Here is a 12572-nt window from a genome sequence, read left to right as displayed (position 1 = left end):
CACAGCTCTTGTGTGTAATTTTCATATTTTAAAAGTTGCTCTCTGGCTTCACACTGATGCTTGTTTGGTTAAGAATGGTCCATGACTTAAAAGGATAACATGCCAGAGCTTCTCCAGATGTTTCCAGCTCTCCTTTCTGAGACTCTTTTCTCAACCTTGTGCACAGCGCATTTCTGGCCATGGCTACTCAAGCCTGCAGCGCAAAGTGCTGGGAGCAAACCTGAGGAGTGAAAGGCATTCTGGAGGCTTTACTGTGTGAGTGAGCGTTGGTCTGGTCACAGTACTGGACTGCACATCCATTTAGCAGTCAGATGCATTTCTGGGATGCATCGCGTGGCTCACCTGCATCTAAAAGAGTCAAGTTACTTCACATCAGGATTGTTGCATGGGGATCACTGGCTTCTTCTCAGCCAATGGCAGAGCTTGACTGAACTTGGGGAGCTCACCCTCCCATTGGCCCTGAGGAAGTGAGCAGAGCCAGGGATTTCTCCTGGGCTAGGGGAGCACCAGGAAAAGGCAGTGCCATGTAGAAATGCGATGTGGTTCGTGTGCACCCCCTAAACAGAGTCTGCCCATGCTGCCTTGGATCACAGATGGACCCTTCCTCTTCCCCTGCAGTGTGGCTCCTGTGTCCCCAACATTCCTGGGTGTGAACCAAACAATGGTAAGGAGAAATAATGAACTTCCTTGTAAAAGTGAATTCCTGATCTGAAATAAAGTGTTAATGCAGGTGCACTCTGTGATTCCCACTGAGATCATGGGCAGCTGATAATCCAGTCCTGCCTTTCCCATGGCTTAGTCCGCAGCAGCTGACAGTGCCAACTGCAAGGACAGAGTGATTTATTTCTTCCCCACCACCCCTCCTCTGCCATCCCTGCCCAGAGTCTAATTAATATGAGTCAAATTCTTGCGCAGTCCAGCAGCTCAGCTAGCAAATCTTGTTTACGTGCAAACAGCAGTTTTCCAAAGGCTGGAAAAGTCCAGCTTGTTTTACCTCAAGGATGGAAGGAGGCATGCCCTGGCTCTAAAGAGCGCTTCCTAGCGCATTCAAATTACTATCTCCAGCGCAAGGCAACGGAGATGGTTATCAGAGAAAAAGAATATCAGTTGTGTTTTTTTGAACGAGGGCAAAGCAATGCATTTTCCAGTAACCTTACAGTAAGTGGATGACACGCATGGGCTGTCATAAAGCCAGCCTGAGGGAACCACCTGGAATGTAAAAACTGGCACCACATGATTAACGCCTGGTGAGGCTGTGAATACTGGAAGCAGCAGCTGGAAATGGGGAACATCAAGCAAGTGTAACAACTGCCCTCCCTGCAACAAGGCTCAGTGTGTGGGCTGGTCTTGTTTAATATCTTTATCAATGCTCTGGATGAGGGGATCAAGTGCACCCTCAGAAGGTTTGCAGATAACACCAAATAGGGCAGAAGTGTTGATCTGCTCAAGGGCAGGAAGACTCTGCAGAGGGACCTGGACCAGCTGGATTGGTGGGCTGAGGTCAATTGTCAGAGATGCAAAAAGACCACGTGCTGGGTCTTGCACTTGGGTCATGACAGCCCCGTGCAACACTACAGGCTTGGGGAAGAGTGGCTGGAAAGCTGCCTGGCATAAAAGGACCTGGAGGTGTTGGTGAACAGCCGGCTGAACGTGAGCCAGCAGTGTGCCCAGATGGCCAAGAAAGCCAACAGCATCCTGGCTTGTATCAGAAATGGTGTGGCCAGCAGGAGCAGGGAAGCGATCATCCCTCTGCACTCAGCACTGGTGAGGATGCACCTTAAAAACTGTGTTCAGTTTTGGGACCCCCACAAGACGACAGACACTTGAGTTACTGGAGCACGTCCTGAGGAGGGCACTGAGGCTGGTGAAGGGGCTGGAGCACAAGTCTTATGAGAGGTGGCTGAGGGAGCTGGGATTGTTTAGCCTGGAGCAGAGGAGGCTGAGGGGAGACCTTATCGCTCTTTCCATCTGCCTGAAAGGAGGTTGTAGTGAGGTGGGTGTTAGTCTCTTCTACCAAGTAACATGTGATAGGAAATCGTACTTGAATACTGTGTTCAGTTCTGGGCCCCTCACCACGAGAAGGATGTTGAGGCTCTGGAGCGAGTCCAGAGAAGAGCAACAAAGCTGGTGAGGGGGCTGGAGAACAAGCCTTATGAGGAGCAGCTGAAAGAGCTGGGGTTGTTTAGCCTGGAGAAGAGGAGGCTGAGGGGAGACCTCATTGCTCTCTATAACTACCTGAAAGGAGGTTGTGGAGAGGAGGGAGCTGGGCTCTTCTCCCAAGTGACAGGGGACAGGACAAGGGGGAGTGGCCTCAAGCTCCACCAGGGGAGGTTTAGGCTGGACATTAGGAAGAAATTTTTCACAGAAAGGGTCATTGGGCACTGGCAGAGGCTGCCCAGGGAGGTGGTTCAGTCACCTTCCCTGGAGGTGTTTAAGGGACGGGTGGATGAGGTGCTGAGGGACATGGTTTAGTCATTGATAGAAATGGTTGGACTCGATGATCCGGTGGGTCTTTTCCAACGTAGTGATTCTGTTATTCTATGATTCTATGAAATGTCCTCAAGAGGTGCCAGAGGAAGATTAGACTGGCTATTAGGAAAAAAATTATGTCCCGAAAGAGTGGTGAAGCATTGGAACAGGTTGCCCAGGGAAGTGGTGGCGTCTCCTTCCCTGGAGGCACTCAAAAAAACCCAACAGATGTGGCACTTAAAATCATAGGATAAAATCATAGGATGGTTTGGGTTGGAAGGGACCTTAAAGATCATCTAATTCCAACCCATTGCGATGGGCAGGGGCACCTCCCACTGGATCGGGCTGCCCAAGGCCTCGGACACCTCCAGGGATGGGGCAGCCACAACTTCCCTGGGCAACCTGCTCCAGTGCTTCACCATCCTCACGGTGAGGAAATTCCTCCTTATATCTAGTCTAAATCTTCCCCTCTCCAGTTTATACCCGTTCCCCCTCGTCCTCTCCACACAAGCCTTTGTAAGCAGCCCCTCCCCAGCTTTCCCGCAGCCCCTCCGGGTCCCGGCAGGCGCGGGGACTCGGCGCTGGCGCTGGCCCTGCCCCTCTCCGCCGTGTCGCCCTCCGCAGGTGCCGGGCCGTCCCCCCCCGGCCCCGCCGAGCCCCCCACGCCGCGGGGCGGGGACCCGCCGCGCCGCCCACTTCCTGGTTCCTCCCGGCGCCCGAGCTCAGCGTAAGGGGCGGCGGCGGAGGGGACGGAGGGGGGGGGGGGCGCGGGCAGGCGGCGGCCTGCGGCGGCGGGGGGGGGAACGGCCCCGCCGGCGGGGGGGGCTCCCTGCACCCTCCCCTTTGCGGGGATCCCGGGCTCTGCGCTCCCTGCCCCGCTTCCCACCGCCGGTTCCCGCTCCCCGCGTCCTCCCCTTGGCCATTCCGGGGATGTACTCCGTGCCCCGCTTCCCACCGCCGGTGCGCTGCTTCCCACCGCCGATTCCCACTCCCCGCATCCTCTCCTTGACAATTCTGGGGGATGCACTCCGTGCCCCGCTTCCCACCCCGTCTTCCTGACCCCCAAGTCCTGATCCCCTTGGCGATTCCGTGGGATGTGCTCAGTGCCCTGCTTCCCACCGCTGATCCTGCTTCCCGCGTTCTCCCCTTGGCGAGGCCCGGGGATACTCTCCCTGCCCCGCTTCCCACTGCCAGTTCCCTTTCCCCACAGTCTCCCCTGGGAGATGCCAGGGGTTGTGCTCCGTGCCCTGCTTCCCACCGCCAGTTCTCAGTCCCCACCTTCTCCTCTTGGTGATTTAGGGGATGCACTCCCTGCCCCACTTCCCATTGCCCGTGCCCTGCTTCCCACCACTGGTTCCCTCTCCCCGCATTCTCCCCTTGGAGATGCCAGGGGATGCATTCCCAGCCCCGCTTCCCACCTCCAGTTCCTGCTCCCCAAGTTATCCCCTTGGCAATTCTGGGGGTGCGCTCAGTGCCCCACTTCCCATTGCTGGTTTTCACTCCCTGCATTCTCCCCATGGTGATGCGAGGGAATGTGCTCCATGCCTCGCTTCCTGCGCCAGTGCCCTGCTTCCCACTGCCGGTTCCTGCTCCCCACGTTCTCCCCTTGGCGATGCCAGGGGATGCACTCTGCACCCTGGTCCCCGGTGCCCCAGGTGTGCAGGGCGTTGGGTTTCGTCAGTGCCTGGAGCGGCTGGCACTGGTGGGAAAAGGGGAGGTGATCTCTGCTCATCCTGTGCCAGCTCCCAGTACTGGACATTGGGTATGGTGAGGCTGAATGTGTTCTGTAATACTGGGCTAAATATGTGGTGTAGGTCTCCTCCCAGGCTGCTCGGAGAAGCGAAACATTCCCTCCACAGGAAATCCAGACTCTGAGCCTCTAGTGACCTCCTTGAGGTCCTGTAATCTGTTACTGGCCTGCAGTGATGGAGCGGGGTGCTGAAATCTTTTAATGCGTTGCAGTGGTGCAACATCCCCATGATGATGAAACAAACAGCAGGCAGGAGAGCAGAGCGGACCCTCTACCCACAGAGGTGGCCACGGTCACCCGGCGTTTGGCTGTGGTTGTCCGGTGGGAACATAGGGCCATTGTAACTTGGCATGGGGAGTGGTTTGGACTGAAAAACCATGGCACTGTAACTGTGGTGAGGCTAGTTGAGATGAATGGTGTGTTATATGTTACAGGGAAGTCATCTGAACTGTTTTTAAACAGTAGCTTCTGAGTATTACCTGAGTGCTTCTGAAAGAAATGATTTTTAAGAATAAGCAAGAGCTTGTGATGGCTTGTTAGATAACAGTCTTCAAGAAAACACAGGCACAGGGGAAGAGACAGCAATCTGGTCTCTGATGCGCTCTCCAGCTGCACATCGGTGAGGGATGTTGGGTGGACACCAGAGCTCCGTTAGGTTTCTTTTCTTTGATCTTGATCTGGAAAAGTTAAACAACATTTTTTCAGTGTGCAAGAGAGAGGTGGTATGCTGGACTGCTGACACAGCAAAGGTGCGCGATGTCAGTTCTGTAGGAAAGGAGCCCAAATTTGGGTGGTCATTCTGGTACAGTGGAATCACAGAGAAGGGCTTGCAGGGTGTGCAACTGCCTGCAATGCCTGGTGCTGTAGCTAGCAAGGCTGTAGTGAGTACCGTGTTTTTATTTGCTTAGTGAAAGCAATAAATAAGTCTTTTATATAGTGTTACAGGCATTTCAGTGGTAACAATCATTATAAGGGGGAAAAAGCATTAATTCATATGTCTTTAGAAATGCAGCCCCACGTGCAGTAAAGATCCAGTCCTTCAAACACTACAACTCTGTCAACATAGCTCTTAGTGCTGTCTCACTGGTGCAATAGTATTTGTCATACCAATGGGAGATGCTTGTGGTAGTAAGTTGTGTCTGACTGACTGCTCATTGAAATTTAGGAGGTGTGACTAGAAGCTCTGTGCGGTTATATGTTTATAAAAGGACAAATGTAAGGTCTGCCTAAGAGGCAAAATGTTTGTTGCAACGTTTAACACCTCTTGGGGTGTTTTGCATATGTTTCTGCTTCCTTTTTAGTTTTAATTTGAAGTATTGACCTTACAGACAGGGTGTGTATTTCTGTTTGGAATTGCTTCTTTGGCAGTAGACAGAAATGTCAAAATGTAATTTAATGCAGCTGTTGCTGCAGGTTGCAAGGAGATGAATGTGTAATTCCTCAGCAGACGCAGCTCTGCTGCGCCCAGGTAGTTGTGTGTCTTTTCTGGGCAGTTTCTTTCATGTGAGCAAAGGGGAGCAACTGATAGTCTGACAGTATGCATGTAGCCTGGGCAATGGTAACTCAGCTCTGGTGTATCTCTTTTTTCTTGTTTAATACGAATTTACTTTTGTTGATGGGTGAGCTGCTGTGCATCTCAAACAGAACAGGAGCTAGCAGTGTCACATAGTTCAATCCCATGTGTTGTGTTATTTCAGGGAAACTCGCTCATGGACTCATAAAGTTTGCTGGTGCCGACATTTCCCATCTATCCTTAATGGGATGTCTCTCCTGTAAGGAGACTACAGGGAAGGTGATGTACACCCACGGCGATGTCAACTTGAAAGTGGCTGGGCTGTAGCTCAGCCAGTCTCTGCAGGCATTAATTGACTGAGCATATGGTTTTCTCTGGTCCCTCTGTGGCGTAGACATGACCTTTTTCTTAGGGCGATATTGTGGAATACAGTTTTTCTGCCTTCCTGAGAGAAGACAGCAGGTAATGTAAAATATGACAAGACAGAAAAGCTTGTCAGTTTTTATTTTCCCTGTCTCGTGCTTAGCTGGTTGAATGAAATGAGATGTGAAGGATGGTACCTGCAACATCGTATTTGACTTGTGCATGTAACTAACCTGAAACTTAAGTCTGCGCTAGAGAAAACGAGAAGTTCAAGCTTTCCTAACTAAAGCTGTGTATTTCCTGGGTTGTGCAGACAATAAGGAGAAAAGAAAAAAAAGATAGCCTGTAACTTGACTGGAACTGCAGTGCAGCAAGTCTGCCAGTAACACTTTATACGTCGTCCTTTTGAGAGGGTGTCCAAAAGAGAGAGCCAGAGCTCGCCTCTGCAGGCTGTGGGTGCCAAAAGCATCCTCATACAGCAGTCGTTCCCCACCGGTCAGCTGCAATGTGCTGCTAGGTCCTGTCTCTTCTTCCACAGGAGCACTGGCAGTTTAACTAATTTCACCTTCTTCTGGCTGTGCCACCAGGGTGGAGGATGCTTGGGAGTATTTCTGGAGACTGGAGAGAGATTTATCTAGGTTTATAGCCCCTCTTATCTCTTCACCACATCAAGTTACAAGGTCACTGTGCAGAACTGGTGCTGTTACGGAAGAAGAAGTAGTAGTGCAAGGAGGGGAAAAAAAAAAAAGCAGAGGATAGGGGTGGGAAAGCAAGGAAGTGAGAAGGATGGCTACAGCAGCAGAGCTCAGGTGGAAAAATATCGGGAATTTTGCTGTGTAATTTTTGTATTACAGGAGCTGTAAGAGCAAGTGAAACAAGGGCAGAGAAAACTCACTGTTAATACTCTCGGACAAGAGAGGAATGTTGAATGGGAGGAAATGCAAGGCCCTTGTTGATGTTTTTGCTGCTTGCCTGGTGGTGGATGACATGTTTGTAAAGTTCAGCGGTGAGTTTTGCAATAATGAAGAGCTGACAGGGACAACCGATCTTACGCATGGTGCTGCATGTAGAGGTTATTGCAAATGGGCTCAAGTTGAGACAGCGTGAGTGAATAAATGTAGTGTGAAGTACTACGCTATTTAAGTCAAAAAAGGCAATGAAACATTGACAGTTCTGGTGGGAAGTCAGTAGTGCCAGACCATAGATACCGAGATCAGAGGGCTATAGCAGGCGATTAAGGGAGATAATAATGTGATAGGCATCTTTGTTCTTTGCAATAATTACTTGAATCATTGATATCCAATATAACAGAATAGATACTGCAATATATAGTATATTGCTTGACTTTGATCTCTAACTCTCCGTATTTCGAAGGACAACAAAATTAATGTTTACACACACAAATTGTATTCCTTATGGAGACAGAGATCACTTGTGCTTGCTAATGCAACAGTGAGCAAAACAAGAAATGCTTAGTTTGCCAGCTCAGAAGTTCTTTACTACATTTCAAAAGCCTTAACACGTAGCGACTTTGAACCTGCAGGTTTTTCCGGTTCTCTGAAGTAGCAGTGTAAGTTCCTACTAGGGTGGTTGTTAACATCACAGAAGTGAATCGTGACAATCATAATTTTCACTTCAGGTCTTTTGCAAGTAGAGGTGATTAATTTTTGGTACCTGTTTTGTTAGTGCACTATTTTAATTTATGCTCTATGTCTTTCTGTGTTTGGTTTAGATGCCCGCTTGGCATCTTTACATGTGTAAGGCATACTTAGATGTAAAATCTAAACTCTTTATAACTTTCATACCTGTATCTTCCTTACCCCTATGTGGTAGGGAAGAAGTGTAGGCTAAAGGTAATGGTATGAAACACAGAGAGGCTTAGTGACTTGTGAAGGGAGGGCTGCAGCAGAAGCAGGTGATGGTCAAATCCTGGGTTAGACCACCTGAATGAAAAGATATGTCTGATCATTAAGGTGCTCTTTCTGCCTTGAAAGATAATTCAGAATATTTTTTTAATACTAGAATGGTTCTACCAGCTTCTTACTATGGTTAAAACTTAAAAGCTGCAACTTGTTTCTGGAAAATGTGTTCCTTATGTCATGAAAGCAGTGTAGTTTTAAAATACATGCTAAAAATAATACTAGTTGTATAGACAAACTTCCCCCTTTAATTTTTGTCTTAACCTTTTGTCTTTTTTTTTTTTTTTAAATTGAGACAAGGCAAATTGAGAATTTAAATTCTCTTAGAGGCTTGCTGTTTTAAGTCCTGAGTCAGCATTAAAATTGCAAAGCTGTCTAGAAGACAGTTTGTCTCTGAAAAGGCTGTCTGTTCAGGATAACTGCGGTGCTGTGGGAAAGCATGACACCCCCCCGTTTGGTGCTTTCCATTTCCCAGTGCAGTTTTTTCTGAAGGACTATCTTACCTTCTGATACTTACTCCTGATAGGTGGCAATGCTGCAAAGTTGGTTTGTATTTACATATTCAGGATTAATATTTTGCTTTTTCCATAGGTTAAGTAGCTCATGCGTATTAAGGCTGTTGGGAAACTGTAAGATTAGAAAGATAGAATTTCTTTGTTGCACTTGGAGCTTTGATAATTGTTAAGTTACTTTGTAATGGTTTGTACTTAATGACATTTCTGTGGAACGCTTTCTATCTCTGTGGTTTTTTGATCAAAAACTTATTGAGATGACTAACCTCATGGTCAGACCAGGTCATACCCAAGCATGACTTTAGTCTCTCTTGCCCTTGAGGCTTGTGTCCTGGATCCTAGACCTTGCCCAAGTTTTGTTTCTCTTCCGTAGTGGGACAGAGCGTCTGTACCTTGGACAGTGTTTGTGCCTCCTCTCCTCTGCTCAGGGTAGCGACTGACAGGCCTTGTAGATGGGAATGCAGTCACTTACCAGATAACTCAAGCTCTTTGGTCAGTCTTTATTGCTTTATAATTTATTTATGCAATACATATCGATTAGTTAAACAGAAATGATATAGAAATTAACAAGAAAGCTGTTACCATCTGTCCTCAGAGGTTACATGCCACAAACGTTAGCATAGGAGAAAACCATGTTCATAACTGACAAAACATGGACTTATTTACCTTACGGTGCTACTAATGGAATTCCTCTGGCTCTGTGGAAATTACTTCTTGTTTGCAGTGATGTAAATGAGAGAACTGCTGTGTCTCTTTTGAGCCCATCAGACTCATCCCTCAGGACGGAGTTTCTAGATCTGACAGCTGTCTTTGAGGTAATTTCCATCTCTCCCCGCTCTCCGAAGGGAGAAGTTAGAATCATAGAATCATTAAGGTTAAAAAAGACCTCTAAGATCATCAGGTCCGATCATCAAGTTGCTTCTGTGTATTCATACTCCCGATCACACGTCTTCTTCAGGAATGTATGACTTCAATTAAATCTTCCCCTCTTATAAGAGACTTCTAATAAAAATAATAGAAGCATGATTTTATCATGATACCTTTATATTGAGGTCTTGTTCATGCACAACCTTTTCAAAATAATAAATTTTTAAAAATACAATTCATTAGAATAGTTAACCATATAAACAATTTTCTAATCTAACTATAAAGCAATCCATTGTAATATAGCCACTTACTCCATTAACACAAAGAAAAATGTTATAACTGGATTAGCGTCTGGTTTTGTGTGTCCTCTTTCCCCCTTTCCAAGGCAAATAATCCAAGCCTGTGCATTTAGCCTCGGAAACCACGAGTTTGTTTTAAGCTTTGTAATTTTTTAAGATTATTTTTAATGGATTTAGTATAATTCACATTCTGATTTCTTTTTGCCATTTCTCTTCAGGATGGGAACTGAAACTGTTGAAATTTCATGCCTTCAGTAGCCAAAGTGTTCAGGAAATTCTGAGGTGTTTGTGAGGCTTGGTAAAAGCACGCATGTAGCTGATTATGTAGTACTTAGACTAAAACTGTACCACTTAATATGGCCTGAATTTCCATAAGAGAACTGAAAAATTATCTGCACTGGACTGTTACCCTGTGCCTGGAGTGGCTGGAGTAGGGCTAGCAGTACTGACTTTGCCCTGTGACATTTTGATCTGAGTCAACGGGTGTCCCGTCAGTGCAGTGTTAAGCCCCACGCCTGATCCTTCCCTATTACACTTGCCATTTTAACCTGAGAGTGGTTTTTGACCTGTTTGGGGTTTTGGATTGGATTTGGGGTTTTGGATTCTTAGGTGTATTTTTTTGTTTGTTTTTTAAATCATATGCGGAGTCCTGAAAACATCACAGTGGAAGTACAGCGCTCTATAGCAAATTTAAGCCTGCTAATAATAAGCTTGCTTTTTTTAGCTGTCTTTCACAGACCTGTTAGGTATGTCCCATTGACCCTCCAGGGTTTTGTAAACCAGGGATTGGAATATGCTGTACTGATGGATATTTGGATGAATCTGCAGGAGACTGCCAAAAATTCTCAGCATAGCTGAGCTGTTTTATTCCACTCCTGCTGATCAGATAAAGCTTTTTAGGCCTTGCAGAAGCCATTAGGAAAAGAAATATATGAATGCTGATATTTCCTTATTATCCCTGCTAGAACTTGCTTTGGCAAATTTTGACAGACTTGCTGTTGGATTTGGGTGGTATGAAAGTGTGGCAGGAGAAATAGGTAAATGTCCTGTTAGTTGGAAAATATGCTTTCTCCCATTTCTGTTGCAAAGGAAGATGAAAAGTGCATGTTTTAATCAAGGAAGATTAAATATGCAATGTTTTAATCAATGCTGTTTTATGTACAGGAAAATGAAACAAAGTTCAAAACGGACTCTCTTCTAGCTTCTCTCTGTCTGTCTGTCTGTCTGTCTGTCTATCTATCTATCTATCTATCTATCTATCAGTTCTGGGTCCCTCACCACAAGAAGGATGTTGAGGCTCTGGAGCGAGTCCAGAGAAGAGCAATGAAGCTGGTGAAGGGGCTGGAGAAACAGGCCTTATGAGAAGCAGCTCAGAGAGCTGGGGTTGTTTAGCCTTGAGAAGAGGAGGCTGAGGGGAGACCTTATTGCTTGCTACAGCTGCCTGAAAGGAAGTTGTGGAGAGGAGGGAGCTGGCCTCTTCTCCCAAGTGACAGGGGACAGGACGAGAGGGAATGGCCTCAAGCTGTGCCAGGGGAGGTTCAGACTAGATATCAGAAAGAAATTTTTGACAGAAAGGGTCATCGGGCACTGGAACAGGCTGCCTAGGGAGGTGGTTGAGTCACCATCCTGGACGTGTTTAAAAGACATGTAGATGAGGTGCTCAGGGGCATGGTTTAGTGGCAGATAGGAATGGTTGGACTTGATGATCTGGTGGGTCTTTTTCAACCTGGTGATTCTATGATTCTATGACCTGGGGGTCGTTGGCTTTTTTTAAAGGGACAACCTGTCCTGTGCCTCTAGATGATCTTGGTTAGCTGTCATGGATATAATGTGACTGGTAACGTATGTTTGCTTCCTTTTGATGATGATAAAAAGTTAACTTTAGTGTTGTCAGCTCTCAAAATACTGCCAATAAACTCTGCTTCTGTGTGTGTCAAGAAAGCTGTGCCAAGGTAACTCTTTAAAGTATCTAAAAGCCCAAACTGAACACCTCAAAAAAATCATAGAAACATAGAATGATTTGGGTTGGGAGGGACCTTAGAGACCATCTGGTTCCAAAACCCCTGCCATGGGTAGGGACACCTTCCACAAGGTCAGATTGCTCACAACCTTATCCAGCCTGGCCTTGAACACCTCCAGGGATGGGGCATCCATGACTTCCCTGGGCAACCTGTGCCAGCGCCTCACTTTCATTTTAAACCCATTACCCCTCATCCTAAACCTGCACTCCCTGATAAAGAGGCCTTCCCAGCTTTCCAGTAGGCCCCTTTTAAGTACTGGAATGCACATGATCTACCCTGATGGCATTCTTATTTTTTTCTTTCCTTTTTTTCTTTTTTTTTTTTTCAGTATTGTTTTCGTGTAATTGACAGGACTTGAAATTCACTTGGCTCATGACAAAATGTTACCTCTTCCCAAAGTTTGTTAATAGACTTCTAGTAGAGGAAATGGTTGCAATGTCCATAGTAATACTGTAGTTTCGCAAGTCGTACCCATGTGCTTGACGTCACCACCATGAGTAATGACATGAAAGTCAGCTGAGTGACGGTGATAATGACACTGAAGTTGGTCTGTTTTATAGCATCAGAACCTCTGGTAGCTTTCAGGTACACATTGTGTGCAGGTCCACGTCATTTGTTAGTTCATTCTTAATGCATTTTTTGGTGTTTGCAGACCATTAAAACCATAGATTTTTAACCTGGCTTATGGCAAGTCAAAAGACAGTTACTTAATTTATATAGGCTGTAATGGCATATTTTAAGTGTTTATTTTAGGAGGAAGTGGATTTTAATTTGTTTTATTTACATTTCTAATGTGTATATTATGTGGGGGTTTTTTATTGTTCCTGTATTGCGAAATAAAAAAGAAGAAAAAGCCTTT

The 12572-nt window shown here is 46.4% G+C and overlaps 1 protein-coding gene across 2 annotated transcripts in view; it reads left to right on the top strand.

Annotated features, from left to right (window-relative positions):
* The first annotated feature begins 3155 nt into the window (after positions 1-3155).
* The window catches only part of ZDHHC3 (zinc finger DHHC-type palmitoyltransferase 3), a 35448-nt gene continuing 26031 nt past the window's right edge, over positions 3156-12572 (top strand). For both annotated transcript variants that reach the window (XM_069860011.1, XM_069860012.1), the window contains exon 1: positions 3156-3196. The gene's annotated coding sequence lies outside the window, so the exon portion shown is untranslated. The remainder of the gene's footprint in view (positions 3197-12572) is intronic.

The sequence above is a fragment of the Phaenicophaeus curvirostris genome, chromosome 6, assembly GCF_032191515.1.
Source record: "Phaenicophaeus curvirostris isolate KB17595 chromosome 6, BPBGC_Pcur_1.0, whole genome shotgun sequence".
In the NCBI taxonomy this organism is placed as follows: domain Eukaryota; kingdom Metazoa; phylum Chordata; class Aves; order Cuculiformes; family Cuculidae; genus Phaenicophaeus; species Phaenicophaeus curvirostris.
The sequence above is the reverse complement of the archived record's forward strand: the minus strand, read 5'-3'. Positions and strand labels throughout refer to the sequence as shown.